This window comes from Nothobranchius furzeri, chromosome 2, assembly GCF_043380555.1.
Source record: "Nothobranchius furzeri strain GRZ-AD chromosome 2, NfurGRZ-RIMD1, whole genome shotgun sequence".
In the NCBI taxonomy this organism is placed as follows: domain Eukaryota; kingdom Metazoa; phylum Chordata; class Actinopteri; order Cyprinodontiformes; family Nothobranchiidae; genus Nothobranchius; species Nothobranchius furzeri.
In genome coordinates, this window is record NC_091742.1 from 20,188,207 (window position 1) to 20,201,280 (window position 13,074).

General features: G+C 40.6%; 1 protein-coding gene across 17 annotated transcripts in view; it reads right to left on the reverse strand.

Annotated features, from left to right (window-relative positions):
• Positions 1-13,074, reverse strand: part of LOC107378159 (neurexin-3b) — a 455,269-nt gene that overhangs the window by 341,125 nt on the left and 101,070 nt on the right. The window lies entirely within an intron of this gene.

Consider the following 13,074-nt stretch of genomic DNA (forward strand, 5'->3'; position numbering starts at 1 on the left):
CACACACACACACACAGAGAGAGAGAGAGAGAGAGTTCGCTTCTCACCATAATTACAGCTTGGATATACCCATCATTCAGTTGAGATCATCAAATCCTGTCTGTATGACCGTGGGTTTGGGTTTCACATAGAGCCTCTAGACAGACAGGCTACTTATGATGGAACACTATTCCTCGCTAATGGCGTACATAAATCAAACATAGTCTGATTTTACAGTTTTGCATCACTCTGTTGTTACAAAATGACTTCCTGAGCCCGCTTTTATTCTCTTAACATCAGCACGTAAAGTAAGGTGAGACAGCGGGATCGGGGGACAAGAGTAAAAATAACGTTGCCGGGCTGACGAAAAGTGAAGAAAGGGTGAGACAGCAGGGTATGATTTCTGTGTGATATGTGATGAAATAAATGGCAGCTTTTTATGATGGTTCCTGATTAGTTTAGTTCGGAGCGGATCCATTACCGACAAGGACACAGCGTCCAGTGCTTTCAGAAGTTTCAACCTTCACTAGAAGACCTGATAAGAAACTGTGTGCTGCTGCTTTCCTTAGCTACAGTGAACATATCATTACCGTCCACAGCAAATAACACTCAATGACTCATTTTATTTCCGCTGTGTCCTGCAATTTTGTTTGTGCGGACATGATAGAGAGAACAGAAAAGACACATGAGAGGGAAAATGAGAATTGAAAAGGACAGAGTGCTGTAAAGCTTCCGTTTGTTGTGCTGGATCAGGCAATATGTAAACATGAGGGAGCGGTGTTTGTGGAGCTGGCACCGATACAGATGGATGGAAAAATGAGAACGTAAACACAGCAAGGGAAACAAATGGAAGCGGAGTGAGGCTGTGGGATGATGGGACACCACTTCCAGCCATGGAAAAATCCTCCCCTTAGTATCAAACTGTAGTCTTGATACAACAAAGAGACACAAGGAAATAGTATGGCAGGCAACAAAAGACAGCCAAAGCCTCGGTGGCTGTGCCAGGTGAATAAATAGAAACCGTTTATTAAAGCTGAGGAAGAGCAACACAGAGAGACATGGGAATCCACATTCAGAGGATGAAAATTCCTCCCATCTTTACTCATTCCCACATTCTAAGAAAATACATATGTGGAAAACCAGCTAATTACGCTCCTACCGCACTCGAACGTCTGTGCTGGACCTCACGCATTTCCTCAATATCTAACACGTCAGGTGCATCTTCTCTGGCAGAGCCATCTAAAAAAATGTTCTAAGCAATTAATGAAATGTTGATTTGTATGTCAGCGATGTGGTCAACCTGTCTCCTTGTTTCGAACGGTATCACTGTGCCTCCAAACCAGTGGCACACCAAGTTTCCCGTAATTCAATTCAATTTTATTCATATAGCGCCAGATCACGACAAGAGTCGTCTCAAGGCACTTCACATAATAAACATTCTAATTCAAGTCAGTTCATTAAGCCATTCAGAAATAATGTTTCCTTTATAAGGAACCCAGCTAATTGCATCTTTACAGCAATCCTCATACTACGCAAGCATAAAGCGACAGTGGAGAGGAAAACTCCCTTTTTAACAGGAAGAAACCTCCAGAGAATCCTGGCTCAGTATAAGCAGCCATCCACCATGATTCACTGGGGATCGAGAAGACAGAGCAGGCACACACACACACACACACACACACACACACACACACACACACACACACACACACACACACACACACACACACACACACACCAGTGTGTATTCTATTTGGTGAGGGATAAACCATATTGTATTTATCCTAGTGAATCTATAATTAAACGGATAAACTAGTAGTAGCATATCCAACGTCAAGGAAAGCAAAAAGTTATTATCAGGAGAAGGAGAATGTTTAAGTGGTTAGCATCAGTGTGCTAGACGATGGTCCCCTCCATGAGGCCATCACAGCTCAGCAGAACATTGTTGTATTTTCTTCTGGGAAGAAAAACACTTAGAGAGAAAATAAAGGTAACAGCTGAAATTGCAGAAAATAATACAGTTAAAGAGCAGATTGTAGAAGAAAGTAGTAGAGTGTGAAAAGTGGTCAGTGTATCCTCCAGCAGTCTAAGCCTATAGCAGCATAACTACAGAGAAAACTCTGGAAAATCTATCCTATTTAGATGGAGGCATGTTGGAGGCAGGGCAAGGGAGAGACGTCTTTACCGAATGTATACTCCACCTCCCTGTACTTCCCCACTTGTCCAGATTTAGGCTAATATCAGATTTTACCATAGGCCCTATCAAATCAGAATCAGAAGAATCAGAATCAGAATAAGCTTTATTGCCAGCGCTCCAGCAACCCAGAGCATAGGAACTTGACTCCGCAACACAACCTGACCAAGGTTAAACAGACACACGTAAACAAAAACAGGTACAGGCAGTCACGAGAGCAGCCAGAACGGCGCTCATTTCATTGGATGAAAAGGGTGTTACATGAGGATAATTGGGGTAAGGTAAAAAAAAAGGCATAGCAGAGTTAGACCCAGCGGGGAGTAACTCTATTATACCAAAAAACTCCTCAACAAACTGTTCAACACCAAATAAACTGCGTGCGAACTCATGGTTCCCTAAAAGCTAGGTGGAACAACAGAAAATGTGTGTTTTAGCATGCTTATGTGCTACAATAACTCAGAGATATCCTAGTACAGAGAAATTAAATCAGTTTTAGCGAGCCCCAAACACCCAACAGCTACACGTAGTGCAACACTGAAAACAGGAACCGCCTTACCGCCAGGTGCAGCCAATCAGCCCACATAGAATCATGTAAAGGTCAACTGTACTAATATTGTCTATACATTTGTAGTAGTCTCTAATAGGAATGAATGCCTTGTAAGCCATCGTCTGAGAAAACAAGGCTCCAGTACACCTGCCTTAGGATGCAGTCAGCCGGAAGAGAAAGTAGCTTCAGACGGCAGGAGTTGGACTCTTATTTCCTGATATTTGGACATCTTGCCTCTGATTGGCTACCAGCCAAGCAACTGACTCTGTTCTGCCCTGTTGATGTTTTTTCTCTACAAATAGCACAAGCCTGAAGGAGTTGCGCTGTGTGGTGGAGTAGATAATGCTAACGGTTAGATTCTACTAGCCAAGACGTAATCTGATGTTTTCTGGAAGCAAAACCAACAACAGCCTTTCTCGTCGTGAGTCCAAGATGGGTGAGTCCGTGAATGTTAAGTAACAGTGTGACATAAATCTGTCAGGTTTTTCTGAACCGAGCGTTTCACCATCTATTTCCTATCAGAAGCTAATGCGGGAAACAGGGTAGAAGGCTATTTTCACATTTTAAACTCACATTTTAATAAGGGATGCTTATCTGGATGTTGCGAGCTTCATTATATTTAAAGGGATGGCTTTACGAGCAGATTTTGGTATACAGGTTTGTAAAACTGTAGGTTACGCCAGGAACTCCCCAAAAAATAACCTGTGTTTGTGTAGACTCACACCAGTGCTATCCTTCCCATCTACTCCAGATACCTGATCTAACACTGCTCTCACCTGACCCCAAGACAGAGAGGTCATAGTCATGACAACCAAACTCATCTATCCTCGTCACTCTACTTAGTCTGATTACTGCCGCTCAAATTGCAAAAAAGTTCATGGTGGCATGATTGAATTATCTGAGGAGATCTTATTTAACATTTTGTTTATTTGCCTTCGATCAACAACATTAGAGCAAAGAAGAAAATGAAACCAAAACAGGAAAAGTCCCAAATTAGTAGTGTCCCAATCCCAGTAGGCAGTTCAGGTTGAAGTATAGGATACATTAAAATAACCAAGAAAACAGTTTTAGAATCAACGTGTCTCTAAATCAGACTCAGACCTTTGCATAAAAAGGGTATTTAATACATTTTAACACACAACAAGAAAGATGAATGATGTAACGTTATGAAGTTCATAATTTTCAGCTCCACACAGCTGCCCCTGTACACAGTAACACCCGTGTAGAAAACGCCAAGGTCTGGTGTTCCTCAGACTGTTTACATTCCAGGAGAAGAGCCAGAAGGAGAAGAAGAACGCTTTTCAGTAATCAAAGTACTTAATTTGTGATTAAAGCTAGTCGAAACAGATGTTGATCAATAATAATCAAGTGAATGATCTGTGGAATAAAGATGTCATGATTTATGTGTTTAATGAAAACAGGACTACTGCACAGACAGACTGACCCTCATCTCCATAGAAACGCATGACACATTGTTCCAACCAATCAGAGCTTTCGGCTGCCGTAAGAGAATCTGGCTTGTTGAATTAAAGTGTCCAATCCCGTTTACTAAAACTTAAAACAAATCAGAGATATAAAACAAGGCAACGCCATTTCATGGGCAGTTCCATTTTGACTTCAGTTCTGTTCAGTTGGAAGTCCTACGGGGTTCCACTGTCATCAAAAGAGAAGTACAGCCTGGCCAGATGTGCTTTCTTCTTTAACTGAGAACTGTGAAGCTACTGGAGATTTCCGTTGTTTACCAACAAGATGACGTCTCTTCAAAATAAGAGCACCACTAGCTGACGCTGCCGATGGTACCGGGGTCGACCCTTCAGACGGGCTTTGACGTGCTGTGACCGCTGCTTCAACCAGCTCCAGTACACATCCAAGGTCCTAGGACCTGGCATTTCCTGATCTACCTGGGAGACTCCACAGGGTACGTACACGGCAACATAGCTGCTCATGTCATCAGCTTCCAAAGCCTCGTGGTCCGTAGTCATAACAACCAGATACGCTCCGTCAGCCTAAAGATCCTGAACAACACACACACACACGCACCAACACAACATCCAAATCCATTTTCATCCATCACAGAGTTAGTCCTGGTAGATTGTTAAGAATTTATAATTAAGAAATTAAAGATTCTTAAACGATCCCAACTCTCTCTCTTTTCTTTTCTCAAAGTCAATACAGAGTGTTTAATTAAACTCCCTGATGATAAAAACAGCCCATCTTCTGATTATAACAAGTGATCTACTTACAGTATATTAAAATACAACTCTAGATCGTTACATCACTCTATTTCACTACAATGACATTTTGAATTAAAGACTTAACACTCCTTAAGGAAATGCATATTGCACGTTATGTTGGGAAATGATGGGGTGGTAGCCATTTATCCAAATCTTAAACACAAATGTATGCCCAATATATATTTCCTAATAAATCTGGAGGGACGGGTACTGTCCAGATTCTGGTTAACTCATTCGCTGCCATTAACAACAAACGTCGTCATTTTAAACCTAACCGTTTAGTCGTCATTTGCAGTTTTTTACTGTGTGGGCGTCGGAACGCGCCCCCGCACCGTGAGAACAAACATCCCAGCTCTAAAGTCGATCTTCATCCGCATACGTCACACGTCACCTAATCAGGAGGCAGAAAATCCATGTGTTAGGAGATCATTTTTAGCTGCTGCTGCTGTAAAACAAAAGTGAACCGTGAACTGGAAAAGCTTCTGCCGCGAAATGTGCTGATTTTTCCTGATGTAAGAGGCGAGTCTCCTCTTTCTTTTGGTAGTTTTGGCGTTGACAACATCATAGAGCCCAACGTTCTGTGACTCAAAAAAAACAAAACAATAAAAACACGGAAAAACACTGACAGCGAAGGGCTCTTCTGATCAGGAATGAGTTAAGACTGATGAATTCTTACCCAACATTCAAAGCAAAAAAATAATCTACTGTTTTCCTGAAGCTTAGAGTCGGGATCTATCAAAACAATCACACTACTTTCAATGAAAACACAAAATAAAAGGCTAATCACTAATGGCATTTGCCATAACTGTAATAATTATTACAAGGTAATTAAAAACCATCTTATTCTTCCAATGCAATTATAAACCATCAATAAAACATTGTTGCTATGAATAAACGAGAGAGCACATGGATACGATGTGATATTGTGCATTTCAGCAATCTGAAATATGTGGTAAGAGTATACTGATCCATAAAAACCAAGGGAAATGTATTGCCTGTTGAGACACGTTCTGCACAGATCTGTGGCTTCCATATTGATCATACAGCAGGGTCCTTTTCCTCTTATTTTCACCATAGTCATCAATATTCCATTTGTGTGTTGCCGTGGCCAAGCACTGGGGGCTGGAGTTCGATTTCAAAATCCACTGGAAGCAATTAGCTCCTTCATTACCATCTCCCGCACACCCTCCCCTTTCCCCCAGCACCACACATAGCCAATCTGACCTCGAGGGCCTTCGAGCAGGAAGTTTCGCCACCTCACGGGGCTGTGGTCTGCAGCCCTTTAAAACACTGTAGGAAAGTATATTTTCATCTGACTTCGTTGGCACGAGAAAAGACTGACAAATTCTGGAGATGCTAGAGCTTCATGGACTTTTGGCATCTACATAGACACAAAAATAAAACTACAGCCCCCAACCGCCCAGGCTACACATTGGACCTTTAGGTTGTAATGCTTGAAAAGCATAAAATCTATATTTATATTACTACATATTAAATAATTACTGATTATTAAATGTTAGGGATCAATAGCAGGAGACTACATGTAAAACAGATCTAAATAAAATGAAAAGATGCTAACTCTTGGCCTTGATCTAAAAATCCTTGTGCTCTATTGTGCATATGTATATTACGCCTTGGTGCAACAGAAGGTGGTGTCACCATCAGGTTACTTTCAAGCTCCAGCAGGAAACTATATTGTAAATGAAAATAAACACAGGCAGAACGTTTCACTTTAGTTAACAGAACCAGCTGAGAAGATAAACTGGAGTGATCCAGAGCTCCAGGAACTTCTCTTCTGTTAGAGCTGCAGCTCAGATCACCACACTGTTCACAGGGACTGTGGGTGACAGCCGCAGTTGGGAGCGGTCTTGATCTCAATAAAAACAAGCTATTTCCAAGTTAAATGGAAGTCCGCAGCAACGCAGAGACATGCCCTTTATACCACCATTGCGGAATCTATTGTGAAAAGAACACGATTACACCACATTACCGCCTTTCTCCGACCACTCTGACCACAGCCTCCCTGATACCGGCTCAGCAGTGTGGCAAATTGGTGGCATCATTTTCTAAAAGAGGCTTAGGGTACTGAGTTACTACCAGAAGTACAAGACACTCCCCTTTTTTGTAAGGATACAAAAAAGCCAGTGTTGAGAGTGCAAGACCAGTACCTTTAACCAGCCTTTGTAACTCATGTTTTCATTTCAGTGACCTTTTCAAGAACTACAGTTGCTTTCCATCTCTTTCCACTAAAGGATTAAAGGCAATAACGGTTAGGACATTTTATCCCAGGAAGCTCTGCTATGGAAGTAGTACTTCTGAAGTTAACTTGAATTTCAGGGAGGTGTGGGACACTAGATCCTACTGAAAATACAACAAACTCTTGAGAAATGTGGAGAGTCCTGGATAAATAAATACCTTGTCCAATGTCAAGCTCGTGAAGTCATCTATTTAGTACCTTTTTCTGAGAATATACAGGTGCTGGCCAGTAAATTAGAATATCATCAAAAGGTTGAAAATATTTCAGTAATTCCATTCAAAACGTGAAACTTGTACATTATATTCATGCAATGCACACAGACCAATTTATTTCCAACGTTCATTACATTTAAATTTGATATTCATAAGTGACAACTAATGAAAACTCCAAATTTGGTATCTCAAAAAATTAGAATATTCTGAAAAGGCTGAATATAGAAGACACCTGCTGCCACTCTAATCAGCTGATTTACTCAAAACACCTGCAAAGGCCTTTAAAAGGTCCCTCAGTCTTGTTTTGAAGGCACCACAATCATGGGGAAGACTTCTGACTTAACAGCTGTCCAAAAGACAATCATTGACACCTTGCACAAGGAGGGCAAGACACAAAAGGTGATTGCTAAAGAAGCTGGCTGTTCGCAGAGCTCTGTGTCCAAGCACATTAACAGACAGGCGAAGGGACGGAAAAAATGTGGTAGAAAAAAGTGTACAAGCTCTAGGGATAACCGCACCCTGCAGAGAATTGTGACGACAAACCCATTCAAAAATGTGGGGGAGATCCACAAAGAGTGGACTGCAGCTGGAGTCAGCGCTTCAAGAACCACCACGAGGAGACTCATGAAAGACATGGGATTCAGGTGTCGCATTCCGTGTGTCAAGCCACTCTTGAACATGAAACAGCGCAAGAAGCGTCTCGCCTGGGCCAAGGACAAAAAGGACTGGACTGATGCTGAGTGGTCCAAAGTTATGTTTTCTGATGAAAGCAAGTTCTGCATTTCCTTTGGAAATCAAGGACCCAGAGTCTGGAGGAAGAGCGGAGAAGCACAGAATCCACGTTGCATGAGGTCCAGTGTAAAGTTTCCACCGTCAGTGATGGTGTGGGGTGCCATGTCATCTGCCGGTGTTGGCCCACTCTGTTTCCTGAGGTCCAGGGTCAATGCAGCCGTCTACCAGGAAGTTTTAGAGCACTTCATGCTTCCTGCTGCTGACCAACTTTATGGGGATGCAGACTTCACCTTTCAACAGGACTTGGCACCTGCACACAGTGCCAAAACCACCAGCACCTGGTTCAAGGACCATGGTATCCCTGTCCTTGATTGGCCAGCAAACTCGCCTGACCTTAACCCCATAGAAAATCTATGGGGTATTGTGAAGCGGAGGATGCAATACGCTAGACCCAACAATGCAGAGGAGCTGAAGACGACTATCAGAGCAACCTGGGCTCTCATAACACCTGAGCAGTGCCACAGACTGATCGAGTCCATGCCACGCCGCATTACTGCAGTTATTGAGGCAAAAGGAGCCCCGACTAAGTATTGAGTGCTATACATGCACATTCTTTTCATGTTCATTCTTTTCAGTTGGCCAACATTAGAGAAACAAACATTTTTTCATTGGCCTTTAGAATATTCTAATTTTCTGAGATACCAGATTTGATGTTTTCATTGGTTGTCACCTATAAATATCAAAATTAAACGTAATAAACATCGGAAATACATTGGTCTGTGTGCATTGCATGAATATAATGTACAAGTTTCACGTTTTGAATGGAATTACTGAAATATTTTCAACCTTTTGATGATATTCTAATTTACTGGCCAGCACCTGTACATCCCAAAGAAACTTCATTGCTGACATCAGCCCATCGAATGTATATTTACCCTGAATTAGTTCAAGAATAGGCGTCAATTCAAATACCCAGACATACAAAGTATAAATTCACTTTTAGCTACAGCTTTTCATTAGACACCCACAGGGACAGAAGTCTGTCAAGGTTGCAGAGTCAAACCACCACACAATGCCTTAAAAAGAGAATTTTTCTCTCTCTTCACAGCTGTTGTTTTCACTCCCTTCCTAGGACAATTTCTCCTCTCCCTTTGGGAGAATCTCATCTATTGAAAGGGCGACTATAATTAACATACTTAGCCTGACGTTGCCAAAAAAAATCAGCAATATGTTGTCTCCTTTCTCTGCCGAGATGCTGAAACCAACCGTGCAACTGGGCAGCTTTGAGTTCAACGGTAGACATAACATGCCAGAGGGATTTGGTGCATCGTAGGTGATGTCTCTCTTCAAAAGACTGAGGATCATTAATAACAGTAACTATGGAGATCACTCTAATCCATTATTCATTAGATATAAAATACTGAAATTTCCTGACTTGGTAGAGAGGAAAATATTGCAAATAATGTACAGAGCGAATATGAGTAATTTTCCAACTAATATTCAGAAAAAGTTTCATGAGAGAATAAGTGGGTACATGTTAAAAGGGACTGATGTCTTTAAAAAACCTAAAGTCAGAACCAAAATGAAGGAATGTAATATTTCTGTAAATGGTTTAAGATTGTGGAATGCCCTTACCAGAGAAATTAAAGAATCAAACTCACTTGCTATATTTAAAAACATTTATAAAATCAAATGTATTATTTATGAAAAGGCAAATAAAAATGTCAATGATTATATATAAAAAGTAAGGACTGAGGTTATATTGTGTACGCTTTACAGATAATTTTCTTTTGTAAAACGGGGCAGAAATTATAAGATGTTTCTTCTATCTGCTCTTTTCATTCAAATGTAATATTTTTTCTTTATGTTTATGAACTGTATTTGCTTGTGTTTATTTTAGAAATTTTAATAAAGGTGAAAAAAAAAATAACAAAAAGGCAGGTGGGACCATCATACAGGAATAGGTCAGAGGCAGATTTTGTGTGTCACATGGTACAATTTCACAATCCAGTTCTGCTACAGTGTTGTATGCACTGACTGCTTAATGCTAAATAATGCACTAAGTAACATTAATAAAGGGACCCTTATTTTAAAGTTACTCAATACTGCTGTAAAAGTGCCGACAGTTCCAGTGATTCAGCTGTATGATTACAATATTTCAGTTTCTCTTTCCCAGAAAAACACTGCACAAAACTGTATTGAATGTTATGGCAGCATCGGGAATATTGCAAGACATGTCTAAGAGGTTGAAGTGGATAGTCGCTCAGACACGTCTTTTCTCATCTCGTATTTTACATAACCTTGTGAAGCCATGGCAGACGACCTGTCTGAGACGACTTTTCATCTCAGCACGCCACAGACCGGGTTGGGAAGAGTGACGGTGACAAGAGAGATAAACATAAACATAAGTGACACAAAGGAAACAAAAGAGACAGGGGGAAAAAAGGAGTCCAGGGATGGTGGTAGATGGAGAGAAGGGGAAAAAAATCGAATGGTAAAAACGGAAAACTAAAATGAGTTAGAGGTTGGGAGAGTTGGAAGAGACTTAGGCTCTTTGAGGCTGCTAACAGAGAAGAAGATAGAAGAAGAAGAAAATATCCTGTTAAATCTATTTGAATCTATGCCTAGAAGGATCAAGGCAGTTCTGAAGGAAAAAAGGGGTCCGACCCGGTACTAGCAAGGTGTACCCAATAAAGTGACAAATGAGTGTATATGAGTTTTAAGGAAACGTTAAAACAGTGGTTAAAAACAAACCAGTCCTGCTCCCATTAACAATCAACCCTGACTTTCTTTTTTTTCCCTGTTTTCTCTTTTTGATGTGTTTGTTACTGTATGTCATTGTAGTGCATAAGAGTTTTATGATGCCTGCCTTAGGACTGCACAGGCAATTTAACAATTGTGCTAATTTTGGCATATTTAAATTGACACTTCTGCTGACATGTTGTTTAATAAGCATAGTTGGGAATCAATAAAAAATAAATTAAATTAAATGATTATCCCAGAACTTTGATTTCAAAGACTCAGAAAAAAGTACCCTAAAAGGAAGAAAAGCTGCACTGCATTAAGAATTCCAAAAACCATTATTTATGGAAAAGTACAACTTCAATTTGTTGCAATATTTAGAAAGTACATTAATAATGAAAAACACCAGTAAACTTGTTAAAGATGTTGAGGCAATAGGAACCGCTGTGGGCAGAGTTGAGATGGACCAATGAGACGTCTTCACTGCAACACAGTATGACTCATGAAGCAAAACAAGCTAGCACAGCTAGATGAAGTGGAAGTAACGTTTCAGCTGTATAGAAGGAATACTTCACAACCCTGTGATCATCCCCAGTGAGCTCTTTGCATGGACTTGCAAAGACCGCTGGTTGGTCAGGTCAATTTTGTTTTTGCAGGCTCTGCAAAGTTTTGTATCCACGAAAGGAAACAGCTAATTATATAGCTGCTGTCTGATAATCCAGTACTTTGGATGTTGGTATTTATTCATTACTTATTTACTTTGGAGGCTTGATCTTTTTAAAAGTGAGGTCATGTAGAATACAAAAGAGCAGAATGTATATTTAGTAGAAGATTTCAGCCAGAGTGATCCTAGCTTGGAAAGAGAAAGAGGAAACACTTGTGGGGAGGTAAAGCTAACTGCTATCTGATAAATAATAAATAACCTGCACTTTCTGAGTCAGAGGACTTAAAAGCGCTTTGCACAGGGTTTGCAGGGTAAAACGTCTTACAAGCAACGAGTTTATGAATTTGGAGATGATACTTTAAACGGAAGTGATGCCGCCAACTTCGGCGTTACTCTGAGGAAGGCTACAGAATTAGCTGAAACTTCTCAGCAAAAGATAAAAACAAATTTTTATTACTGTGTGCAGGACAGAACCAAATAATGGAATGTGATAAACAACAGAGAACAAATGTACCAAAGATGCTGGATAGTGGCCCCCCAGGACTGGGAACCCTCCTAGGGCATTGCAGTTGTGTACTGATTAGTTTTCACACAGTTTGTTGTAGTTTAATAAAACGTGTTTTTATTTTTTTGGGGACTAAAATCATATGAGTGGATTTTAAATACAAAATCATTAGAATACTTTTCTCCTCTTGAAAGGTTTTCAAATAGATTATTTGATTAATCGACAGAAGATGCAACAGATTGTTCAAATACTAAAATATCCGATAGCTGCAGCCCTACACGACTTAACTTCAATGCATCGCATTTCTCCTCAAAAGTTTCATTTGTCAAACACGACTAATTTGAATAAATAACATAGCCTAAATAAAGATTGGTGGAGCTGATGTTCAACTACAAGATCCAACTACTGAGTTGACTTTTATTTATTTGTTAGTTCTGATTTTGATTGTTTATTGTTCAAGAGTCTCACTTTTCCCCATGTTCCCAGCAGGGAATAAGCAGCTAGCCAGCATAAAATACAACATAACTCATAACACATCATTATGTTCAAATGAAAAAAAAAAGGAAAAAAAAAACATTGTTGGGCAAACTTTCTCATTTCTTAAAATGTTCACACCTCTGCTTGTGTTGTTGTCATCCGTTACCAGTTGATCCCCAACTCCCTTCTCTGACGACCGGTATCCGGCATGCTTTGCTGCTTTCCCAGCTTCAACACACCTGATTGTAATCAGCAGGTGATTAACAGATTTCTGCAGAGCTGCTGAAGTGTGTTTGATTAGAAAAAAGACTAAAACATGCTGCGTACCGGCCCTCGGGGAACAACGTTAAAGTCCCATTAGTTGTCACACACACTGATGTGTGTGCGAAATTTGTTCTCCACATTTGACCCATCCCCTGAGGGAGCGGTGAGCTGCAGACACAGCTGCGCTTGGGAACCATTTGGTGGTTTAACCCCCCAATCCAACCCCTTAATACTGAGTGTCAAGCAGGGAGGCATTGGGTCCCATTT